The 25201-nt window shown below is 41.4% G+C and overlaps 1 protein-coding gene, 1 non-coding gene and 1 pseudogene across 3 annotated transcripts in view; all 3 read left to right on the forward strand.

The window, feature by feature from the left end:
- The first annotated feature begins 11176 nt into the window (after positions 1–11176).
- Positions 11177–11433, forward strand: LOC149994563 (non-histone chromosomal protein HMG-17 pseudogene; annotated as a pseudogene).
- Positions 11434–16592: 5159 nt separating this feature from the next.
- LOC149994564 (U6 spliceosomal RNA) lies at positions 16593–16699 on the forward strand. The gene has a single exon (XR_016507976.1). It is a non-coding gene; the product is annotated as a U6 spliceosomal RNA (small nuclear RNA).
- Positions 16700–22512: 5813 nt separating this feature from the next.
- Positions 22513–25201, forward strand: part of ZNF382 (zinc finger protein 382) — a 31888-nt gene continuing 29199 nt past the window's right edge. The window contains exon 1 of one of the 2 annotated variants that reach the window (XM_090260675.1): positions 22513–22691. The gene's annotated coding sequence lies outside the window, so the exon portion shown is untranslated. Of the gene's footprint in view, positions 22692–24967; positions 25125–25201 lie in introns of those variants that run through there. The other variant, XM_090260676.1, reaches the window with a different exon arrangement.

The following is a 25201-nucleotide window of genomic DNA, read 5'->3' on the forward strand; positions in this document are numbered from 1 at the left end:
GAGAGACCAGCAGTTTCTTTTACCGCCCCAACCCCCTCTGGTTTTCACAACTGGAAACAATGAGGCTTTATTTTCCTGGTGCTGGAATGTAAGCTGCGTGGTCCAGCCTGAGGCTGGGATTGCTCCCCAGGTGTCTCTCCTGGCTTTTATAATGTGGGACCACTTGTTCAGCCATCACACAGCCACCATGCCTTATCCTCTCCGCCCACTCGCCCGCCCAGGCTCCCCTGTTTTGCCCCTCATACTTGTCTAGATGAACAATTCCCTTTAAATCTTTGGTTGTCAGGCTTCCATACAGTTTTATTTCTGGCGGTTCTGGTTGTTTTCTTTGTTTTGAGGTACTTGTAATCCTTAATGGTTGTGTAAGGAGGCGAAGTGTGTCCACCTGTGCCTCCATCTTGGCTGGAAGCCTAATCCATTTTGAATTGTTTTTTTTTTGTGTGTGTGTGTGTATGGTGTAAGATGGTAGTTTAGTTTCATTCATTTGCAAGTGGCTATCCAATTTTCCCATCACCATTTATTGTAGATTATCCTTTCTCTGTCATATATTCTTGTCTGCTTTATCATAAATTATTTGACTCTGTGTGTATAGGTTTCTTTCTGGGCAGTCTATTCTGTTCCATTGATCTTTATGTCTGTTTTTATGCTAATACCATACTGTTTTGATTACTATAGCTTTGTAGTATAGTTTGAAATCAGAAAGCATGATCCCTCCAATTCTGTTCTTTTTTTTCCAGATAGCTTTGGCTATTAGGAGTCTTTTGTGGTCCCACACATATTTTAGGATTGTATGTTTTATTTCTGTGAAAAACGCCATTGGAATTTTAATAAGGATGCATTGAATCTATAAATCTATTGTAGTCGTGTTGATATTTTAACAATATTTTTTGCAATCCATAAACATTCTATCTGTCCATTTCTTTGTGTCTTCTTGAATATCTTTCATCAATGCCATGTAGTTTTCACTGTACAAGTCTTTGACTTCCTTGGTTAAAGATGGGCTCTCATTTGACTCTGGTGTTGGATAGCTAAGTAGCCATTTTGGGAAAAGATAAAACCTGATCTATATCACATCTATCATACAGGATAAACATCAAATAAGTTGATGATTCAATTATTAAAAATGCAACCATAACATTTGCTGGGCTAAAAAAATGGGAGAATTCATTCATATTGTTGTTGTGAAGAAGGAATTTGTAACTAGGACTCAAAATCCAGAAACTAAAACTTTTTCATCACAAGAAACATTGGTAAAGAAAGACAGAAGAGAGATGACAGATGGGAGAAAGTATTTAAAACTCATATAAAGACAAGGAATTTATTATTTTTCTAATTTATTAAAAAGAATTATTAGAAATTTAAAAATTACATAAAGACCAACAGTGCAGTAGCAAAAGGACCTAAGGACATGAACAAAAGTTCACAGAAAAAGAAACATAAAAGGCTTTTATAAAAAAACTCAACAATAACTCAGGAAATACCAATTAAAAGTTTATTGAAGTTAATTTCTCCCTTACTAAATTGGTAAAAATAAAATGTTTTGAGAAAATGCTTTACTGTTTTGGCTATGAGGAAACAGGTATTCTCATATATTGCTGATACTCGTAAATGGGCCACCTGCTGTGGAGGGCAGTTTAATTGCATCTGCTAAAATTACAAATGCATTTTTCGTTTTGATATTTTTGATCCAGTAATCTGACTTCGGAGACCTTCTGTTACAACTATACCTGCATATATACGAAATGATGTATTTTCAGGAGTAGTCATTGCATCATTGTTGTAACAAAAGATTGGAACCAACCAAGTGTCTTGTCAATAGAGACCTGAATAAATAAACTATGATAAATACAAAAAAAGATGATGTGCATCTATATAAAAATAGGGAAGCCATTATTCTTAAAATTTAATTAAAAAAGCAACTGTAGGACAATGTATTATTATATTGGGTTGGCCAAAAAGTTGGTTTGTTTGTTTTTCATAAGATGGTTCTAGTAGAGCTTAGTTGTATTTAACTTCATTTGAAACAATTTTGTTAGATTGTATTGTGGCAGCTGTAATATCAGTGTGCACTTTTTGAAAATTACTAAAATTGATAAATTTTTGTGTAGCCATTTTAACATTGAAGATGGAAGAAAATAAGATTTTCAGCATATTATATGTTATTATTTCAAGAAAGGTAAAAACAACTGAAATTAAAAAAGAGATTTGTGCAGTGTATGGAAAAGATGCTGTGACTGTAGTTGTCAAAAGTGGTTTGCAAAATTTCTCACTGGAGATTTCTTGCTGAACAATGTTCCATGGCTGGGTAGACAAGTTGAAGTTGATAGTGAGCAAATCATGACATTAACTGAGAACAATCAACGTTATATCACATGGGAGACAGCTGGCATACTCAAAATATTCAAATCAATAACATTATTGGTGCAAATGAAAAATGTGTCTTTTATTTTATGGAAAAAACCATACAGACTTTTTGGCCAACCCAGTCAGCAGCCGTCCGTCTCGAGAGATAGAGACGATGGTGTAGCTTCTTAAGAGTCTATCTGCACCGCCGAGAATGGCTGTTCAGTCCGACTCGGGAGTGACACGGTATCTGTCTCCTCCCGTGTTGAATCGACGTCTTGCGATGAAGCTACAGAGCCTGGGCAGGGTGATATGGAGGGTCTGCTGTTGCCCATGCAGCAGACCCCACCTCTCTTCGCAGCTGAAGGATCCAAGGGAAAGACGGAGTCAATACAGCTTGGCTTCAGGTGCGCCGCAGGAGTTGCCGGTGTTGACTACAACGTCAAACCGCCTTAGGGACTCCGGCTCCGGATTTTCTGTCGGGGTTTACTCCCTTAGCCTTTCCCCTGAAGAGGTATGCCGCAAGGCAGCGGAGGTTTTTTGGAATCAGAGTTTTCCTTCTCTGATGTGCCCTGACTGGAAGATTGAACCAGCGACACTTAGCTCACAGGCCGACGCTCAATCCACTGAGCCAAACAACCCAATACATGGTATGTTACCATTGTGTAAAAATGTGAAAAATAATATGTATTTGCTTTAAAACATTGGAAAGACATACAGGAAACATAAAATTGCTCATCTGTAGAAGTTAGGAGGTGGAAGAAAAGACATGGAGAGGACAGAAGTGGGAATAAGATATCTGAGTGTGTGTCTTTTTAGGCCTGAACCATTTAAGAAGGAAAATAAATTATAAAAATGTAAACCTGTCATTAAGGTTGGTGATTTTCACTACTCGTGTTCAGCAACATAGATGCAGTGACAGAGTAGGGAGCGACTTAGATGTATCTAGGATTCAGGCTTTGTTAAGCATGTATAAAATGGGAGAGCCAAGGGAGTTCAGATTAGGAATGATTCTGAAGTTGGGTGTTTAGTTGAACATAAAATTTAAATTAGGTAAGAATGGGAGAAGAAGTGTGAATTTGGTGATAATGTAAAGATGACCAAAGAGAAGGATACTTGATATTTTGGAGGTTACAGTTACTGGTAATGACAAGGTCTAGGGTAGTGATGTAAGAAGGTGAGTGAACTAGAGTGGAAAACAAGATCATTGAGTAGAGAGGAGGTCAGGGACTTGGGAGGTCAGTGAAATCACTGAGAATTAAGATAGGAAGAATATTGGATATAGTAACACTGATCCAGGAGCTAAAATTCCTGAGGGTCAGAAATATGCTTGTCAACAAATCACTAAAACAGGGAGAGATATTGCATGGTATAGTCTGATTAAATAATGACATTAGATTTCAGAGGAGGGACAGTTGTCTGACAGCAGCAATAAGGAGCAGGGAGGGAAGTGATTTGAAAATTGTAGGAGAAAAAACAAGCCACCCACTTAAGATGTCCTTACAGGAAATGGTGTCCTCGGGAGAAAATGATTAATTGGATTATACATGAGAAATCATTGGCAAATATGTTCTTCTATAGAAGAACATATTTGCCAATGATACAGAGAAGGAAAACTCTGACTCCAAAAAACCTCCGCTGCCTTGCGGCATACCTCTTCAGGGGAAAGGCTAAGGGAGTAAACCCCGACAGAAAATCCGGAGCCGGAGTCCCTAAGGCGGTTTGACATTGTAGTCAACACCGGCAACTCCTGCGGCGCACCTGAAGCCAAGCTGTATTGACTTTGTCTTTCCCTTGGACCCTTCAGCTGCGAAGAGAGGGGGGGTCTGCTGCATGGGCAACAGCAGACCCTCCATATCACCCTGCCCAGGCTCTGTAGCTTCAGTTTCACTGGAGAGGACACTCCAGCGTCATCGCAAGATGTCGACTCAACACGGGAGGAGACAGATACCGGTTATAAGCTCATCCGATTGGCGAAGGAAACGAGCGCCAGGGGTCTCCTCTGACGGCGGGAGAGGTCATTGCACCTCACTGGACAGCTACCGTCTCGCCATGGCTCGCCTGCCCCACTGGGTGCGTGGGGATCAGAGAGGCGCCTCTCGAAAAGTGGGCCACAAAACACCCGCACCAGTTAATTCCAAGCAAACAACAAGAAAGAAGCCTCCGGCTCTTCGCCTCGCTAGCTGGAACATCAGGACCATGTGCCCCGGACTTACTGCAGACCTTCCGTGGATCAATGGTGCCAGGAAAACCGCTGTCATCGATAGGGAACTGGCGCGACTAAACATCGACATTGCAGCTCTACAGGAGACCCGGTTGGCAGACAACGGAACTATCAGAGAAACCAACTACACCTTCTACTGGCAAGGGAAGTCTCCGGACCAACCAAGACAGCACGGTGTTGGGTTCGCTGTGAAGAACACGCTTGTTAACTCCATAGAGCCACCCACAGGAGGCACAGAGAGATTACTTACCCTCCGATTGTCAACAACTTTCTGCCCAGTCAGCATTCTTAGCGCGTACGCCCCAACCCTCTGCGCCACCATCAAAGAGAAAGAACAGTTCTACCATGCACTGGACGAAGCGTTATCCAAGATCCCCAGAAGTAACGCTCTCTATCTCCTTGGAGACTTCAACGCAAGAGTAGGAGCCGACCACATGGCCTGGCCCACCTGCCTTGGAAACTTTGGGAGAGGAAAGATCAATGAGAATGGTCAGCGACTGCTTGAGCTTTTGTGTCACCACGGCCTGTGCGTGACAAACACATTCTTCAAGTGCAAAGAGATCCACCAGGTGTCATGGAGGCACCCCCGCTCCCGCCACTGGCACCAGCTTGACCTCGTCATCACCAGAAGAACGGATATTGGCAGCACCCTCCTCACCCGCAGCTACCACAGTGCAGACTGCGACACGGACCATGCCCTCGTGGTAAGCAAGGTGCGCATAATGCCGAAGAGGTTGCACCACTCCAAGATGAAGGGTCGCCCACGCATCAACACCAGTTGTGCCAGCAACCCAGTTAAGACCCAGCAATTCATCAACAAGATGGAAGATGCACTCGGCGAGGGAATGGCGGCAGACGACATTATCGAATCCAATTGGTCACATCTCCGCGACACCATATACAACTCCGCCATTATTGCTTACGGGAAGAAAGAGCGGAAGAACGCTAACTGGTACGAGGCTCACTGGGAAGAAATGGAACCCGTGATCGAGGCTAAGAGGAAGGCCCTACTGGCTTACAAGGTCACGCCCACTCCCAGTACACTTCAAGCTCTACGGGCTGCCAGGAACAAAGTCCAGAAGACCGCCCGCCACTGTGCCAATACCTATTGGCTAAACCTGTGCAGAAGCATTCAGGAAGCCGCCGATATAGGCAACGCACGAGGAATGTATGAGGGTATCAAGAAGGCAACAGGCCCAATCCCCTCCAAGATCGCCCCCCTTAAGTCCAAGACAGGTGAGGTCATCACTGACCAGGAACAGCAAATGCGGCGGTGGACCGAGCACTACCTCGAGCTGTACGCAACGAAGAACACCGTAACAGACACTGCTCTTAACGTCATCCCAGACCTACCAGTCATGGAGGAGCTAGACACCCCACCTACTGCGGCAGAGCTCGGCAAAGCCATCGACCGCCTTGCTTGCGGGAAAGCACCAGGAAGCGACGGAATCCCTCCAGAAATCCTAAAGAGCGGGAAACCAGTCCTGCTACAGCCGCTCCACCATCTACTCTGTCGCTGCTGGAAGGAGGGTTACATCCCCCAGGATATGAGAGACGCCAACATTATCACCATGTACAAGAACAAAGGAGACCGCAGCGACTGCAACAACTACCGGGGCATCTCTCTCCTCAGCGTCGTCAGCAAAGTATTCGCCCGGGTCGCCCTTGCCCGCCTGCAGACCCTTGCTTCCCGCGTCTACCCAGAGTCCCAGTGTGGCTTCAGAGCTGGCCGATCAACAGTGGACATGATCTTCTCCCTACGCCAGCTGCAGGAGAAGTGTCACGAGCAGCATAAACCACTCTACCTTGCCTTTATCGACCTCACGAAGGCGTTTGATCTGGTCAGTCGAAGCGGACTCTTCAGCTTGCTACGGAAGATTGGCTGTCCACCACATCTGCTTGCTGTGGTCATGTCCTTTCACGACAACATGCACAGCATGGTGTCCTACAACGGCGCAACCTCTGAGGCCTTCCCAGTCAGCAGCGGAGTAAAGCAGGGCTGCGTCCTCGCGCCTACGCTGTTCGGAATCTTCTTCTCCATGCTCCTCCAATACGCCTTTAAGGACTGCAGCGAGGGTGTCTTCATTCACACCAGATCCGATGGCAAGCTCTACAACCTGGCCCGTCTACGAGCCAAGACCAAAGTCAAAGAGGTGCTCATCCGTGAGATGCTCTTCGCCGACGACGCAGCCTTGACATCACACTCTGAAGAGGGACTCCAGCAGCTAGTCACTTGCCTTTCCCACGCATGCAAGGAGTTCGGACTAGCCATCAGCCTGACGAAGACGAATGTTATGGCTCAAGGCACGGGGACTCCCCCATGCATCACCATCGACGGATACACCCTGGAGGTTGTCAACGACTTCACTTACCTCGGGTCCACCATCTCGAGCTCTCTGTCAGTCGACTTGGAGGTCAACCGGAGAATCGCCAGGGCAGCCACAGTTATGGCCAGACTGAACCGGCGAGTGTGGAACAATTCCAGCCTCACTGAGAAAACCAGACTGCGCATCTACCAAGCCTGCGTACTCAACACTCTCCTCTATGGCAGCAAGACGTGGACCACCTACGCAAGGCACGAAAGGAAACTCAACTGCTTCCACATGAGGTGCCTGAGACGCGTCCTGCATGTCACCTGGCAGGATAAGGTTCCCAACACCGAGGTGCTGAAGCGAGCCAATATGAGCAGTTTGCATGCAGTTCTTAGTGAGAGACGCCTCAGGTGGCTCGGCCATGTCAAAAGAATGGATGCAGGCCGTATCCCCAAAGACCTCCTCTATGGCGAGCTAGCAGAAGGCAAGAGGATGACAGGGCGCCCAAAACTGCGGTTCAAAGACATCTGCAAAAAGGACATGACACAATGCTCCATCAATCTCAACACATGGGAAGTTCAAGCAGACGACCGCCTAGCCTGGAGGCTCGCGGTCAGGCAAGGTACGTCACGTGCAGAGGCTGCGCGCAACGAGGAGGCGGTCCAGAAAAGATCGAGGCGGAAGCAGCGTCAACAGCAGCAACAACGGCCATCTGCCTTCACCTGTAACAAGTGTGGCAGGGATTGTCACTCCCGAGTCGGACTGCACAGCCATTCTCGGCGGTGCAGATAGACTCTCAAGAAGCTACGCCATCGTCTCTCGAGACGGACGGCTGCCGACGACGACGACGACGACGACGACATGAGAAATCTTTAAACTTTTCCATAGTTTTGAGATTTCCAATTAGACATTGTCTGTAGGGTGATCTCACTGGGTGGAGAGACCTTTGGCTTTGTGAGGCATTAGGATTTGGATATGATTGGCTCTTGCATATAGAAAGATCAAAGGTTTTGCCAGAAAATAGATGAGCACCAGTTTCAAAATTAAATTTTAGATTGAACTGGATATTGCTAGACTTAGGTTACATCTATATGAGTTTGGGTCATTCGACATCAGTATTCTTTACTGAGAAACATTAAAATTGTACAAAGAGTAATGCTAGATGATAACAGGTAAGATCTCCCAGGTGTGACTGCAGAAAAATAGGATGATATGTGCCTTAGAAAAGACATAATTTTGTCCACTCTAGAAGTCCAAATTTATGAGAATGATTAAAAATTTTATTTATATGATCAAATGTCATGCCACCAATTAAGAAAAGAGATGTTAAGTTACTATTGCTCCATAAACTACTCCAAAACTTAGATTAAAACAACAATCATGGTCTCTCAAATCTGCAATCTGAACAGTACTCAGTGTGACTCCTATTTTATATCAGTTGTAATGGCTTGACTGGAGGCTGCATAATCCACTTTCAATTTCGCTCTCTTACATGGCTTGCAAGTTGTTGCTGGATCTCAGCCAGGGCCAGTGGTTTGGCAGCCTGGATTACTTTCCACATGAGCTGTCTCATGGGCTACTTGGGCTTCCTAGGAACATGGTGGCTAGGTTAAAAAAAAAAAAAAAAAGCATCCCAAGACAGTAAGAAGCAGGAAACATTTTTATAATCTAGCTTCAGAAGTCACAATTGTCACTTCTGCTATACTCTGTAAGCTGAGTCCGTCACAAATGTTCTCCCAGGTTCAGATTCAAGGGACAAGGACATAGATACCATACCAATGGTTGGGGGTGGGAGGGGGGAACATATAAGATTGTATTGAAGAAGAGCATATGGAATGGGAGATGTGGCTCTGTCCATCTTTGGAAAATAAGATCTGCACAAATGTTTATTAATGAATTTGCATGAGAGGTAAAAATGCTTATGACAGTAGTCATAATGATGAAAAAATTTCAAGTTTTTTCTCAAGATGGAGATTTTCCTAAGACATTCTGAAAAGATTTAAAAATTTTCTAATTATTTAACTTGGAAACCTCTACTTATTTTCTTATTTCTTGTTGAGTGGTTAACAGAAGTTGTCTATCTTATGTAAGGGGATGTATCTGCAGAAATTGAATTGTGTAAGAAAATGTAGGCACTCGGCTTCAGTCTCACTAAATTACTTTTTGACCCACTTTACAAAGTCCAACCTTAGCCTATACAGTCACCATACCATCTTTTTCCTGCACTGCCTTCTTTTAGCACTTCTTCCTTTGGAAAAATATTTTATCATTTTGTAAATAGTACTGAGATTTGTCATTTTAAGGGTTGGTGATATTCAAAAACGAGGCTATAGATATATCTCAGGAGGAGTGGGGATGCCTGAACTCCATGCAGTGGAATTTGTATAAAGATGAGATGGAGCACTATAGCAACTTGGTTTCAGTGGGTAAAGTTGCCTTTGATTTCTGCTTTCTCCACTATGGATTTTAGGGCTATCTTTGAAATAACAAGATTAATTTTCTTTTTGTGTAGAAATGAGCAGTTTTCTCCTTCCTCACACTTTCCTCTGGTTCTTTCTTAAAACTGACTTCTTCCTTGATGGTTAAGGAGCAGAATTGGAATTCTGTACCATTTAAAGCATTACGTGAGCAAAGAAACCAGGCTTTGTTTTTTGTTTCCCTTGCACTGTACTAAACCTGAAGGTACACTAGCATAGATTAAAACTAAACACATGGGTCTGGGGTGTGCAGCTCTTTAGCCTTCCCAGTTAATGTAGTGATTGATGGGCTGGGTCAAGAAATGTCATTTACTACTTAAAGCTCAAATGTACACTTTTCCATTTCCTATAACAAATGTGCTCTATTTTAAACAATTTGCATTAGAAAGTTACATTCTAAGAACTTGCATTTAACATTAAAATATATCTCAGAATAAGTACCCAGGAAACTTCTTTTCCTTTTAGCAATATAAGGAAAACATATAAATTTAAATAGCATTTTATCACCACTATGTTTTTTATAATATTGAGTTCAGCTGAATATGACTATTTTCCATTTTGTCCTATGGTTTATTATTATTTTTAATCAATTCTGAACCACAGTATTTGGGTACTTTAATTTTTACCTTGTCTCTATTTCTTTTCTTATAACCAGGACTGTGTATTTCTAAGTGAGCTGTCACCTCCTCATTGGAGCAAGGGAAAGAGCCCTGGGTGGTTGGGAGAGAAGTGACAGGAAGCTGGTGCCCAGATGAGTGAGCAGTGATCAAGAAGCAGAAAGCTGTTGCAAAGACTAGGCCAACTGGTCAGAATGTTGGACTGATAAGGTTATTTTAGACAGAATAATCGAGGGAAATCTGATTCAAAACTTACTACAGCCCTGGCCTGTGCGTCTCACTTGGCTGGAGCATTGTCTCATAAACTGAAAGGTTGTGGGTTCAATTCCCAGTCAGGGCACATGCCTAAGTTGTGGGTTTGGCCCCCAGTTGGGGCACATGTGAGAGGCAACCAATTGATGTTTCTTACATTGATGTTTCTCTCCCTCTCTCTCTCCTTCCCTTCCCCTCTCTCTAAAATCAATAAGCATGTCTATGGGTGAGTATTAAAAAAACAACATTACATTGTTACAGTAATCCAACAGTGTGTACTGGCATACAGACAGACATGTAGATCAGTGGAATAGAATAGAGAGCCCAGAAATAAACTCTCAGATATATGACCAAATGATTTTAGACAAGAGTAACAAGACCACTCAGTAGGGGAAAGGGCTATATCCTTAACAAATGGTGTTGGTAAAACTGGTTAAACACATGGAAAGGAATAAAGCTGGATCCTCACCTTATGCCATATACAAACTTAACTCAAAACGGATCAGAGAACTAAATGTAAAACTCAAACTTTAAAACACCTGGAAGAAAACAAGGGAAAGATTCATGACATTGATTTGGTAGTGATTTTTGGGATATGACACCAAGGCAAAGATAACCAAAGCAAAAATGAGAGTACATCAAACTTAAAAGCTTATTTTCATTACAGGATACAATAAACAAAGAGTTTATTGATTTTTTTAAAAAATGAATACAAGTTGCCCTGCTAGGTGATAAGAATACATTTTTTTTAAGTGTTATAAAGACATTTTCAACTTAGTAGTTCAACAAGAACATATGAATAGATGATCTTTTAAAAGTTAGGGAAAAAAGAAGCTTAATTAGAAATTGGAGCAGTGTGAAGAGGAGTTGAGAACGTCCCCTGGATTGACCAAAGCCCCTGTGCTCCTGCATCTTTGGGTCCAGCCTGTACATCCTGCCACTGTTGCTATCATGCCCAAGAGAAAAGCTGAATTGGATGCTAAAGGAGATAAAGCAAAGGTGAAGGATGAAAAACTTTGCTCTTCCAAAGCCAGAGCCCAAGCCTAAAATGGCCCCTGCAAAGAAGGGAGAAGCTACCCAGAAGGAAAGAGGGGAAAGCTGATGCTGCCAAGGATGGGAATTACCGAACAGAAAGTGGAGATGCCAAAACAGATCAGCCATAGAAAGCTGAAGGTGCTGGAAATGCTGTGAAGTGTGTACATTTTTGATAACTGTGTATTTCTGGTGACTGTACAGTTTAAAATACTATTTTTTATCAATTTTTATAAAATGCAGAATTTTGTTTTACTTTTTTTTAAGCTTTTTTTTTTCTGGAATGACATCTAGTACTAATGGAATGTCTCCAAAGCTGGACTGACATGGGAAAAAAACACCTTTCCCTTCTAGTTTTTTTTTTCTATGTACAGCTCTGTCTTTATTTTATTTTATTTTTTAATGTGTTTTATTGATTATAATGTTACATTTGTCCCAATTTCCCTTCCTCTTCTCCCCTCCACCCGGTGGCCCCCCTCCCTCCAGTTGTCCCCCCCTTTTAGACCATGTCCATTAGTTGTGCATATAGTTCTTCTCAACCTCTCTCTGTCTATTCCATTCCCTCCTACCATGCTCCTTAATTCCTATATCATCTCCCTCCCTCTCCCCCTTCCCCCTCCCTGCTGACCTCCCTCCAATATGCTCCCCTTACCTATAGTTCTTTTTCCACTCTCGTTGCCTGTTTAGTTTGCCTTTGTTTCAATTCCCTAGCTTCTGTTGTTGTTTCTTGTGATGCAGTTTTCATTTTAGTGTTCATAGTTTTGATCCTCCTTTTTCTAAACCAGTCCCTTTAACATCTCATATAACAGCGGTTTGGATCTAATGAACTCTTTCAGTTTTATTTTGTCCTGGAAAGACTTTCTCTGCCCTTCTATTCTGAATGACAATTTCGCTGGATAGAGTATTCGTGGTTGTAGGTTTTGGATTTTCATTACTTTGAATATTTCTTGCCAGTTCCTTCTTGCCTGCAGGGTCTCCCTTGAGAAGTCAGCTGATAGTCTAATTGGGACCCCTTTGTACATGATTCTTTTCTTCTCTCTTGCTGCTTTTAAGATTCTCTCTTTATCTTTAACTTTTGACATTTTGATTATAATGTGTCTTGGAGTGGTTCTCCCTGGGTCCAATTTTTTTGGAATTCTCTGTGCTTCCTGGACCTGTAAGTCTATTTCCTTCCCCAAGTTTGGGAAGTTCTGCTTCATTATATTTTCACTTAATTTTTCAATTTCTAGTTCATCTTCTTAGCCCTCTGGCAAACCAATGATTCTTATGTTGGGCCTTTTATAGCTGTCCCAGAGGTTTCTGATCCTCTCATCATTTTCCTTGCTTCCCGTTTTTTCTCTCTGCACTGGTTGACTGTTTGTTCCTTCTTTGTGTTCTGGTTTGTTGATTTGAACGCTGGATTTTATTTCCTCACCATCTGTCTCGTATGTGGTTTTGTTCCTTTCAGTATGAGTGTTTTTCGATTCTTTCTCATCTTTTTCCAGATCTTTTGTTAATTCTGTAAGCCACCTGATAACAATGGCCCTGAACTGAGCCTCTGACAGGTTTCTTATTTGTTCATCTGTCAGATTCTTCATCTGTTGCCTGGTGAGCTGCGCCACCGGGATTTCTATAGTTGTCTGCCTCATTTTGACAGATGTGTTTTGTTTTCTTGGGCCGGCTATAGGGGGCAGTGCCTGTGTACTCGTCACAACCCAGCGACCGGCGCCGATCCGCAACCTTTCTTGCCGGCGCTTTGTCATCACTGCCCAGCGACCAGTGGCGATCCACAACCTATTTCGCAGCCCTGTGGCGGTTTGTGTGGGGGCGGGGGTCCAAGATGGATTCACACAGTTATTCCGCTAGGAGACCGGGATCCGTCCTCCCGCCCCCTGGGCCTCACTGTTCGAGGCGATGTGGTGGCTGCTTCTCCCAGTGTTGGGGTCGTGAGCCACCGGGGTTTGACTGCAGCCGGGATTGTCCTTCCTGCTGCTGGGATTGTTCTCCCTGCTGCTGTCCCTGGTGCGACCGCAAACAGCACCACCCACTTTCGCTCTTCCTACCTGGCCAAAGAGCACCGCTGGTTTATAACTTCATACATTGGGCTTCCGTGTAGTTTTATTTTCTGGAATTTCTAGTTATCTTTTGTTTTGAAGTAGTTGTATTCCTCTCTAGTTGTAGAGGGAGACCGAGCTTGTCCGTCTAAGCCTCCATCTTGGCCGGAAGTCCCCCCTTCTAGTTTTGAGAGACTTCCTCTACACTCCTGGGATGAGGGATCCCTTGATGCTGATACACATTAGCTGTCTTGGCACAAACACCTTATGGTGTGGAAAAACTAAAATTTGTTTTTATGTCCTTTTCTCCCTCTCCATTTTAATAATAGATTTAACTACCTTAAGCTCAGAGACCTGTTGGGACCCAATCCCCCCCAAATTGGTTACCAGAATATTTGGCATTCTGGACTGTCCAATATCACCATTGAGAGGGCACCCCTCAAGAGAGGAGCAGTTCTCTTTTTAGATTATGGATCTACAGATTGATAATTTTGCCATTTTCATTTCCTGAAAGTCAGAGTTGGTTTGTGAAAAGTCAACCCTCACTATAAACTTTCCCTGTTCAGAGCAACAAATGAAGACTTAATTGGGTTTTATAGTAGCTTTATGATTTTGGTAGTCCATTGAAGAAAGGAGTTTGAAAGTTTATTGTATACTGTTAACAATTGTCTGGAGACAAAGGTGTAGATCTCTGGTAGTCTCCAACAGGCTGCCTAGGCCCAGACTGGAACATGATCTGACACCACCAGAGGCAAATCCAGGAAATGAAGATCAATCTAAGAAGCAGCAACAAACAAGAAGAGTCATAAAAATGGGGAGACAGAGAAACAACCCCCCATTGAAAGGAAAGGAGAAATCCCCAGAAAGAGTGCTAAATGAAATAGAGGAAAGCAAACTATCAAACATGGAATTCAAAACATGAATTATAGGGAAGCTCAATGAGCTCAGCGAGCTCAAAGAAAACTACAAAGAACTCCAGGGAAATTATAAGGAACTTACTGAGAATTACACCAGCATAAAAAAATAGCATAGAAGCTATCAATAAGAGCCAGGAGGAAATGAAGAATACAATTTCTGAATTGAAAAACACAGTAAAAGGAATTAAAAGCAGGCTAGAGGAAGCAGAAAATCGGATCAGCAAGCTGGAGGACAACATAGAAAAAAATTCCCAGACAGTGCAACAAAACGAAAACAGACTAAAAAAGAATGAAGAGGTTTTAAGAGAGCTACAGGACAACATGAAATATAATAATATCCATATCATAGGAATACCAGAAAGAGAAGAAGAGGAGCAAGGGATAGAAAACCTGTTTGGAAAAGTAATGACAGAATACTTCCCTAACTTAATAAGAGAAAAAGTCACACAAGTCCAGGAAGCACAGAGGGTCCCAATGAGGATGAACCCAGACAGGCCCACTCCAAGACACATCATAATCAAAATGGCAACATTGAAAAACAAAGAGAGAATTCTAAAAGCAGCAAGAGAGAAACAACTAATAACATACAAGGGAGCTCCAATAAGGCTATCATTAGATTTCTCAACAGAAACATACAAGCCAGAAGGGAATGACAAAAAGTATTCAAAGCAATAAAAAACAAAGGCCTACAACCAAGACTACTCTACCCAGCAAGGCTCTCATTCAAAATGGAAGGTGAAATAAGGAGTTTCCTAGACAAAAGAAGGCTGAAAGAATACATTTCCACCAAACCAGCATTGCAAGAGATGCTAAAGGGTCTGTTTTAAGAAGATGAAGAAACAAAGAGAGACAGAGAGGAACACAAGTACAAAGGGGAAGAATGACAATGTGTAAGTACCTATCAATAATAACAAAAGAACTTATACACCCCTATGTTCATAGCAGCACTATTTACAATAGCCGAGTGCTGGAAACGGCCTAAGTGCCCACTTGTCGATAAGTGGATTAAAAACTGTGGTACATTTACCCAATGGAGTACTATGTAGCAGAAAGAAAGAAGGAACTCCTACCATTTGTGACAACATGGATGGAACTAGAGAGAGTTATGCTTAGTGAAATAAGTCAGGCAATGAAAGAAAAATACCATATGCTATCACCTATTACAGGAGACTAATGAACAACACAAACAAATGAGCAAAATAAACCAGAAGCATGTAAACAAGGAGCAGACTGACAGTGACAAGAGGGGAGGGGGAAGAGAGAGGAGGGGGTAAGAAGGGGAAGTGTCTATTCAAAGAACATGTATAAATGACCCATGGACATGGACAATGGGGTGGGGATTGACTGTGGGAGAAGGAGTGGGCAGGGTCAGGGGGAGCAATGGGGAAAAAAGTGGGATAATTGTAATAGAAAAGCAAACAAAAATTTTTGGTGGGGAAAAAAATGAAAGCAAAATAAATAAATAAATGAACCAGGAAGTCTCCCCACGCCCGCCCCCCCCAAAAAAACACTTCACATGTAGAAAAGTGAACAGAAGAAAATGTAAACTATGGAAATGCAATTTTAGTAAATATTAGAAGGACAAAGACTTTCCTTCGCACTGTATATTTTTCTCCCTACCCGATCCCTCCAAAATTTGTCATTCTGAAGAATTAAGTAATGACATAAGATTCTTTGCATAAAACTAATAAGACCAGTTGTTAATAGAGGCTTTGTTAACCAAGACTTTGACTAGAATGTCATGCGTAAAGGAGGCATGCCTGGGCTCTGGTTGTTACCAAAAAGCCCTGAGGAACTGGGATTGACTTCTGAAGGTAATAAAAGTCCACGAGAAAAAAGGCCTGGTACCTTGGTTGGTTGTGCCATTCACAGCAATCTTTCCAGGGAAGGAACAAAGATTGCAAAAAAACAAAAACAAAAACAAAAAATTGTCTGCCCCTGCCTGAAATACCATGATTGTTTATGAAAAGTATGTTTAATAAAGCTGGAAACAGTTTGACTTAGAAAAAAATAAATAAATTGGGAAAATTAAAGAAAAAAACTACATTGAGGTGGTAGAAATGGCAGTGGGAAGAAACAACGTCATCTAGGACAGTGTAGGGTCCTGGAGGTCCATGGTACAGGATAGCAATCTTTGACAGTGTCTGTGACTCATTATAGTACTCCAGAACTTTAGGAAATTATATTTCTGTTGTTTTAAGCCACCCAATTTATGGTACTTTGTAACATCAGCTCTAAGAAACAAATACAGAGGAGAATCATGGAAAAATGATACACACTCTTAAGTATTGTCTTTTCATTGAAAGATGGCATTGTTTAATCATTTTTGATGCCTGCCACCTTTCCTTTTGTATGGATGTAGTGGCTTCTTTTTTAAAACTTTGAGTGTTTGCTTCAGCAGCACATAAACTAAAATTGGAACAATACAGAGAAGATTAGCATGGCTCCTGTGCAAGGATGACATGCAAATTTGTGAAGTGTTCCATGAATCTGGGCAGTGCCCTGGTTGGCATCCTACACCCTTTAATTAAATCTGAAGAAGTATGACTCAAAGCACAATGTATGGCACTCAGTAGCAAAAGATTGTTTTCAGTATTAAAAATATTCATGTAAGTCAACCTGTGAAATGAAAAAAAAAATCCCTGATTTTGAAATAATTATAGATTCACAGGAGGTCACAGAGAAAGGTATAGGGAAGTCTCATGTACCCTCGCCCACCCCATGTACCCTTCCTCTACCCTCCCTCAACTACTTTACATACCTATAGTACAATCTCTTGCTGAAAAATTGACAATGGTACCATCCATAGGATTTATTTAGATTTCACTCATTTGTGTGTGTGCATGTGTGTATTACATATAGCTTTGTATCACCACTGCTATAGTCAAAATACTTTTTCCTTCTTTCTCATATATTTACACATAAAGAAGATATGTTTATATGAACAGCAATACATATATATATATTTCTTACATTTATGTAAGAGCTTGTATGTGAAAATAAGTCTAGGGTAAAGCTTAAGCATGTAATTGCTAGGTTGTTTAATAAGCCTGTTTTTAGTTTGAAAGAAACTGCCAAACGATTTTCCACGATGGACATATTATTTTACATTTCTACCAGCAATGTATGAGTGATCCAGTTTCATGAATCCTAGCCAGCATTTTAGCCATTCTGATAGGTGGGTAGTTAATATATCATTGTGCTTTTAATTTGAACGTCCTTAATGGAGATTATGTTGAACAACTTTTTATGTGTTTGTCATCTATGTACCCCTTCAGTTGATGTCTATTCATATCTTTTGTCCATTTTCAAATTCAATTTTTTTTTTACTGTTGACTTTTCAAAGGTTTTTTTTTTTTTTAAAGATTTTATTTATTTTTAGGGAGAGGTAAGGGAGGGAAATAGGATCAAAGCATTGATGTGAAAGAGAAACATCGATCGGTTGACTCTTGTACACGCCATGACCAGTGACTGAACCTGTAACCCAGGCATGTACCCTGACCAGGAATTGAACCAGTGACCTTTTGGTTCATGGGAAGACACACAGCCAAAAAGGCCACACTGGTCAAGGCTGAGTTTTCAGTTTTTACATATTCAAAGTATGTGACTTAAAATATTTTCTCCAAGTCTGTAATCTGTCTTTTCATCCATTTAACAGGGCCATTTGCAAAGTCAAAATTTTTAATTATGGCAACGTCTAATTTATCCATTTTTTATCTTATAAATTATCAGGGGGTTTGGTTGTTTTTTATGTCAAGTCTAAGAACCCTCAACCTACTCCTAGGTCCCAAAGATTTTCTTCTATGTTTCTTTTCTAGAGGTTTCATTGTTTTACCCTTTTTATTTAAGTCTGTGATTTATTTTAAATTCATTTTTGTAGAAGATGTGAGACTTCAGGTCGTGGTTCCTTTTTTTTGCCGATGCATGTCCAGTTGCTCCATCACCATTTATTTCAAAAGTTATCCTCTTTCATTGAATGGCTTTTTCACTTGTCAGAAATTAGTTGAGCACATTTGTCTGGCTCTATTTCTGAGTTTCCTATTCTGTCCATTGATCTTTATCACTGTCCTTGCCAGTACCATACTTACTGCAATTATATAGTAAACTTAATAGTGGAGTAGTGCTTTCCACTTCATTATTTTTCAGTTTTTTGACTACCCATGGGGTCTTTTTCTTGAATATAAATTCTAGAATAAGCTTGTCTGTGTCTACAAAAAGCTTCCTGAGATTTTAATAGGAATTAGGTTAAACCTAGAGATGAAATTAGAGAATGTATATCTTTAACTCTGTTGAGTCTTCCAATCCATGAACACAGCATGTTCCTTCAGGTATTTTTCTTTAATTTTTTATGTTAGCATTTTATAATTTTTATCACAGAATCTGTAAGTGTTTTGTTAGTTTTTTAACTAAGTATTTATTTTTTTCTTTGGAGCACTTGTAAATGGTATAACATTTTTGTTTTGGTTTCCACTTGCTTGTTGTCAGTATACAGTAATTCAGTTGACTTTGTATGTTGATCTTGTATTCTGTCACCTTATTCAACTCACTAAAGACTTAAATATATGACCTGAAACCATAAAACTCCAAGAAGAAAACATAGGCAGTAAGCCCTTTAACATATATAGGTGATGTCTCCCTTGGCAATATTAAAAAAACAACAAAAACCAAAAAACAGAAGGAAAGAAATGGGACTACATCTAACTTAAAAATTTTTATACAACAATGAAAACCTTCAGTAAAATGAAAAGACAACCTAGTGAATGCGAGAAGATATTTTCCAATGATACATTTGATAATGGGTTAATATCCAAAGAATATAAATAACTTTAAACTGAACACCCCCAAAAAATCAGATTAAAACAGGCAGAAGAACTTTTATAGGACGTTTAGACATTTCTTCAAAAAGGCCATGCAGATAGCCTTGACATATGAAAAGACGTTCAGTGTCACTATTAAAATCACAATGAGATCTCACTTCATACCTGTCAGAATTGCTATCATGAATAAATCAACAATCAAAAGTGTTTCATGAAAAAAGAAAAAGCTCAAAATAACCCCTAACTTGGCCTTGAAATGAGCAACTGCAATGCTTTTCTCCTCTCATGACTCGTCTTTTGTAGCACAGCAAAACTTGTAAGGAAAAGGGAATCACGACACACAGGCCTTCCTTAAGAGGCCAGACAGACTAAAAATAAGAACACTTTCTTCATTGCTAGTGCAAACAATAATGAAAGGGAGATTGTTTAAAATGGAGCCAGAACTCCCACGCCAGAGGAACTGCCTTGTAAGAATTATCCTCAAACTTTGTAATGTTAAAATAGGGCAAAATACCCTTTGGACTGGGCATAGGCAACACTGTGTCTGTCAGAATATAGAGGTAGCCAGGATGCAAACCTGGTCAGACAACAGGATATGTTAATCAACCTGGGCAGGACAACAAAAGGATATGTTAATCAACTTGGTCAGAAGACAATAGCAAGATGCACACGATCTACTGAATATGCTAATATGACAAACTCACCCACATTGAAATATGCAGTTGGCAAGTTTAAAAAGCGCACCTATAGAACTCCACATAGATCTCCTATGGGCCCAAGTGGAAGACTGGGAGTCCCCATTCCCTTGATCCCCGTTTCCCTTGATCCCCATTCCCCTTGCTCCTACGGGCCTTCAGATCAGCCCAGGAGTTGCCTCTCCCCTCCACCCCTTCCCCTTTTTCCCTCAATAAGCCAGTTGTCTGATCCCACAGTGGTCTCCAGGTGATTCCTCAGAACAAGGCTGCTTTGACAGTATCCCAGAGAACTGTTTGTAAAGATAACAATGAAGCAGTTACCATTATGGCTACTGGACTGCAAATTAAAAACACTGTTTAGAATTAACTTCATTATGTTAGCTGCACCAAAAGAAATGAGGTAATTGTTTCCCTTCTCTTTCTCATAAATATCCATTGCCTCTGTTTCATAATCAGAATGTTACAGAACGGGGGTGTCCGGGGGGTCCCCAGAGCCTGCAGGCTGGGGGATGGGGAAAAGGAAGCAGCTTTTAAGATGCCTTTGCATGCCTGGGGCTAGTGGCTAGCGTCTTTGTTACACAAATGGCTTTGATGCATCCAAGGCCTGGGAAGATGGGAGGGGTCTTGGACTGTGGGATGGTGCTGAAAGAGCTTACGGGGCCTGCATGAGGTTCTGTGAATGGTCAGAACTGGGTACCATGCCCACTGCATCACAGGACGCAGTCAGGGATTTAAAAATAAGCGGCAGACATTTTAACTGGACACACACCATGCGGCTTGGAAAAGGAAGGAACACCATGCAGCTTTGAGAACACCTTGTGGCTTGGAGAAGGGGGAATACCTTTGTGGTTTTGGAAAGGAAAGGCTGGGAATCCACGAGGCTTGGAAAAGGAAGGAACACCATGCAGCTTTGAGAACACCTTGTGGCTTGGAGAAGGGGGAATACCTTCGTAGTTTTGGAAAGGAAAGGCTGGGAATCCACGAGGTTCTGGATTAAAAGCTGGCGGGCACCATAACACAGACAAGGCCTCCCCAATCAGAATCGAATGATTGGCAGCTACCGGTAAAGCTCAACTGTGTCTAGGAAGTAGGGAAACGGTATCTAATTTTTCTAAAACTAGCCTGGTTTGGTAAGGGGAGGCTGAACTATGTGTTTGTGGGTGTTTTAAAGAAAATAAGACTTAACGGCAGAAATCCGCAAATAATCTATATCTATATAACTATTAAATAAACGATTCTTTTTCTTTTCACTAAACTCTGGTATTGAGAGTTATAATTCTGGTGGTGGGCAATCGGGCCCCTAACAAAACAGCCTGTGGGTTCTGTTTCAATCGGAGAACCCAGGGGTTCTGTTACAAGAACATTATTTGGGCTTCAGCTTCAATTACTAATTCCCAAATAGCTGTTATTATTTACCTCAAATAAATGCTTTTTGCCTCTCGCTTTGACAGGTCTTTTACTTTTAGGTTAGCACTAGCAAGCCCTTATTATCTATATTAAACATACCAAGATGGAAGTATGAGAAAAACTGGGTTACTGTTGACCCTTCCCTGTGTCATAAAGACAAGTTAGGTGTACTAAAGCTTCGGACTGGAGTCTGTTTCTATGTTCTCAAGTTTCCTGTCAACAGAGCTATGAAAATGCTGTAGATTTGCAACATGCAGCTCACCCCCACAGAACTTATATGCAGAAGGAATCCTGCTCTCAGTGCCTCAGTATCATGTTTTCTCTGCCTTGGAGGAAATTCCAGCTCTAAAATTGCCGTAAGAAACATAGGGCTGTGCTTTCTTAGTTAGAGCTGTCATTCTAGGATTCATATTCAACTTCCCTTTCACAGTCATTTTTATGTAGCTAGCATTTCTGTGCCGTGTGGCTATAGGTGAAATGGCAGAGGCAGTGAAGAAAACAAAAAACCCAGTGCAACAAGTTCCACGAAACTATGGAACTTACAATTGCCTCCAGAATAGGTTATACTTAATGTACTGCATGCCAGCTGTGTATTAAGCACTAGTCTGGACAATGGATACAGGGCGAACTGAGGAGGGCAACAGAGGCCATTCTTTAGAACTGGGGCCTATTTGGTTAACAAGGGTCTGGTAGTCTTTGACAGGCACAGACTGAGTCATATGGGGATCTTGTCCACACATTCTTCAGCCCCAGAACTGCAAAAATGAAGCTCTACGCACCTAAAAGTAATAAAAGTTAGACTAGGGCAATCCTGATTATTCTCTAGTCAGTCACAATAGCGCCTTCACAGGATCACTCGGTCACAGTTCACAGTCACAGCCTGATCAGGGCCAAATAAGGCCTCCCCACCAATCAGACACCAGACACCAGGCCACACCCCATACACACCCTCCCTCTTACATACACGCATAATTACATCCCATGCTGACACAGTAACACAATCAAGTACACACACCCACAATCACCTTTCTCAGCACATGACTCATACATGTCCGAGGGTCTTGCCTGTAGTTGTTCCACCCACACTTGTAAATTTCTGGTATTCTGCGTCCTTCTACAACCCTGACCTCGCATCACCTCAACTCACCACACAGGTAATGGAGACTGCAAGGCTAGCATAAAATGAACCAGTGGTCGCAGCTTCCCCTGGGCCTGTGAGAAAACGTAGTCGAAGCCAGAAAAGCGCGGACGATGAATACAAACACACTTGAGCTGCCATAGCTGGGATCTCCGCGGGTCCCAAGTGGCAGCACCGTGTTCTCGGAGCTCCAGCCCACGCAAGAGTGCGCAGGCGCCAAAGACTGACCCTCGGACAGGGAGTGAGGCTTGAGGATCTTAGGGACTCCGGAGGAGGTGGGGACTGAAAACTCAAGGCCCGGAAGTCAAACTTGGGAAGCGGGGCCCAGCGGGGAGATCGAGGAGAAAACCAGGAGTTCAAGCCCGGCCTGGTTATTCTTAGAAGGGAACCGAAACTGGGACTGTGGTAACCAGACACTCGGATCTGTGTGAGTGGGACCTCAGGCGTGGTCCGTGGGCATGACTCTTAGGGTGACAAGTGTGACCTGAATCGAGCTCCTCAAGGGGGAATTTTGTCTGTTTTTTAACTCTGAAGAAGCGCCATCGCAGGGAAAGCGGCCTCACAAAGAAGGCGTGTGTGTGTATGTGTACCAATTGTGGCAGCCTCCTGTCGCAGCGAAAGCGGCCTCACAAAGAGGGCGTGTGTGTGTGTGTGTGTGTGTGTGTGTGTGTGTGTGTACAATTGTGGCAGCCTCCTGTCGCAGCGAAAGCGGCCTCACAAAGAGGGCGTGTGTGTGTGTGTGTGTGTGTGTGTGTGTGTGTGTGTACAATTGTGGCAGCCTCCTGTCGCAGCGAAAGCGGCCTCACAAAGAAGGCGGGTGTGTGTGTGTGTCTGTTGACTCTGAAGAAGCGCCATCGCAGCGAAAGCGGCCTCACAAAGAGGGCGGGCGTGTATGTGTACCAATTGTGGCGGCCTTCTGTCTGAAATAGCTACATTTTGTGTGCATGCTACTCAGACTGGTTAGGGAAGATTGTGTGTGAAAAGTGGACTGAGTAGTATTGCCGCCTTTGTCTATTTTTAGATTAGGTGTCAGTCGTGTTTGAGACTTAGGTAATGACGGAGAAGCGAAAGTGGTTTGTAATGTGATTTTGTGACTTGACTTGGAATTATTTAATTATTGTGCTGTCTGAGATTGTGAATGATATGTGGGGGTTATGGGATTCATGTGTCTGTAACCTGTTATTTTATTTTTATTTTTTGTGATGGAGAAACTGCATGACCACTGTCTAGTTGGATATGTAAAATTTGTTGGTCCGAAAAGTGTTTATTAAGTCTGCCTCCAAAATTGTGATTCAATAACAATTTAGCAAATAAAACAGAGGTATAAGTATTGGAAAGGGAGAGGTAACAGTTATGTAACTCCCAGATGGTAAGACTTATTGCAGAGAAACACCGTATGAACTGAAACCAATGTGTTAAAATGAAAGTGTTCCATAGGTAATATGTAGCAAAAGAACAACAAAAAACCCACCAAATTACTTTTACCCATACTTAGTGCTTTAAACACTAATATATAAGTGAGGTTTCCTGCTTCTGGATGAAATTGATGGCAAGGTTAATAGCTTCTTCAAGAATTCTAAGATAATGAAGAATATTTGGTACATTATTAATCACAAGGCAATCTTGTTTTAGAAATTAAAATAGTTATTTTACAAATTAAAATATTCACTGTATCAGTCAATACTTCAGACTTTACGTAGGAAAAAATATTATCCTTTCTACCTGGAAGCCTACAGAGTGGAAAGATAATTTCTTTTTTATTTCTACTAATTTTTATTACCTGTACTACTAAAAAGTGTTGCTTACTAGGTAATATCTAAATTAGCTATTAGGAAATTAGTAATAAGTAATTAATTTTTAATAATTAACTGCATATTAAGTAGTGTGAAGCAGGTTAATCAATAAAAAGGTGAAGTAGAAAAATAGAAAGTCCAGATATTCTCAAGATAGGGATATGTAAAATATGATAAAGATGGCATTTCACATCAATTGAGAAATATGGATTATATGTTTTGTGATATTGCTATACAGCAAACACTGGGAAAAAAATCTTCACAAAACAAAAACTTTATTTTTTAAGAGATTTTTTTCCTTTTTAAAAAAAATTTAATCTTTGTTGTATTTTTTCATTACTATTTTGTCCTCTTACATCCCCCAACCCCCAGCAATCACCACACCATTGTCCATGTTTATGAACACTTTAATAGTTATATGAATAACTAAAAACAAGTATTTGAAATTTTGAGTAAAGTGTTAATTTACTAAATTAAAAAAAAGTAATATCAACCAATTAGGAAATAAAAACCCTTGAGAAAGAAGATGCCATCACAGAAAGGAAATAAAAGCTTCTTTAAACTTATTTTTAAAAATTTTTACTATTGATTTTGAGAGAGAGAGAGATTAATTTATTGTTCATTCATTGATTTTGTTCATACCCTGACTGGTGATCAAACCCAGAACCTTGTCGTATAGGGATGGTGCTCTAACCAACTTAGCTATTCGGCCAGGGTCTTCTTTAAACTTAATTAAAAGGAGCTTATTCTCACTCATAGTAAGGAATGTGTAAATTAGAATTATAATATTGATATCAGAGATTGAAAAATTATTGTGACAGTATAAATTGGTAGAAAGTCCATGAAGAATAATTTGGAAATATATAATAAACCCATCCTCTGTGGGAGATGAAGGTAGATCTGTAGAGGGAAAAGCACAATGTTCCCTCTCTCCAAGCCACAAGAGATTCCCCAGAATTTATTCTACCCCACCAAGAGTTTAGGTTTCTGGTGTTGGTGAGAGAGCAGGATTTGTCCAGTTTTCCCACTATTCTGTGTCCTGGATCTGTGTGGGATACATTGAGTGGGTAAGTGCTGAAACAGTTAAATTAATGTAGATTTAACAGAATTATTTTGGGACATCTAAGTCAAATATGGTTTCACA

The sequence above is a fragment of the Furipterus horrens genome, unplaced genomic scaffold, assembly GCF_987537825.1.
Source record: "Furipterus horrens unplaced genomic scaffold, mFurHor1.1.pri manual_scaffold_13, whole genome shotgun sequence".
Classification (NCBI taxonomy): domain Eukaryota; kingdom Metazoa; phylum Chordata; class Mammalia; order Chiroptera; family Furipteridae; genus Furipterus; species Furipterus horrens.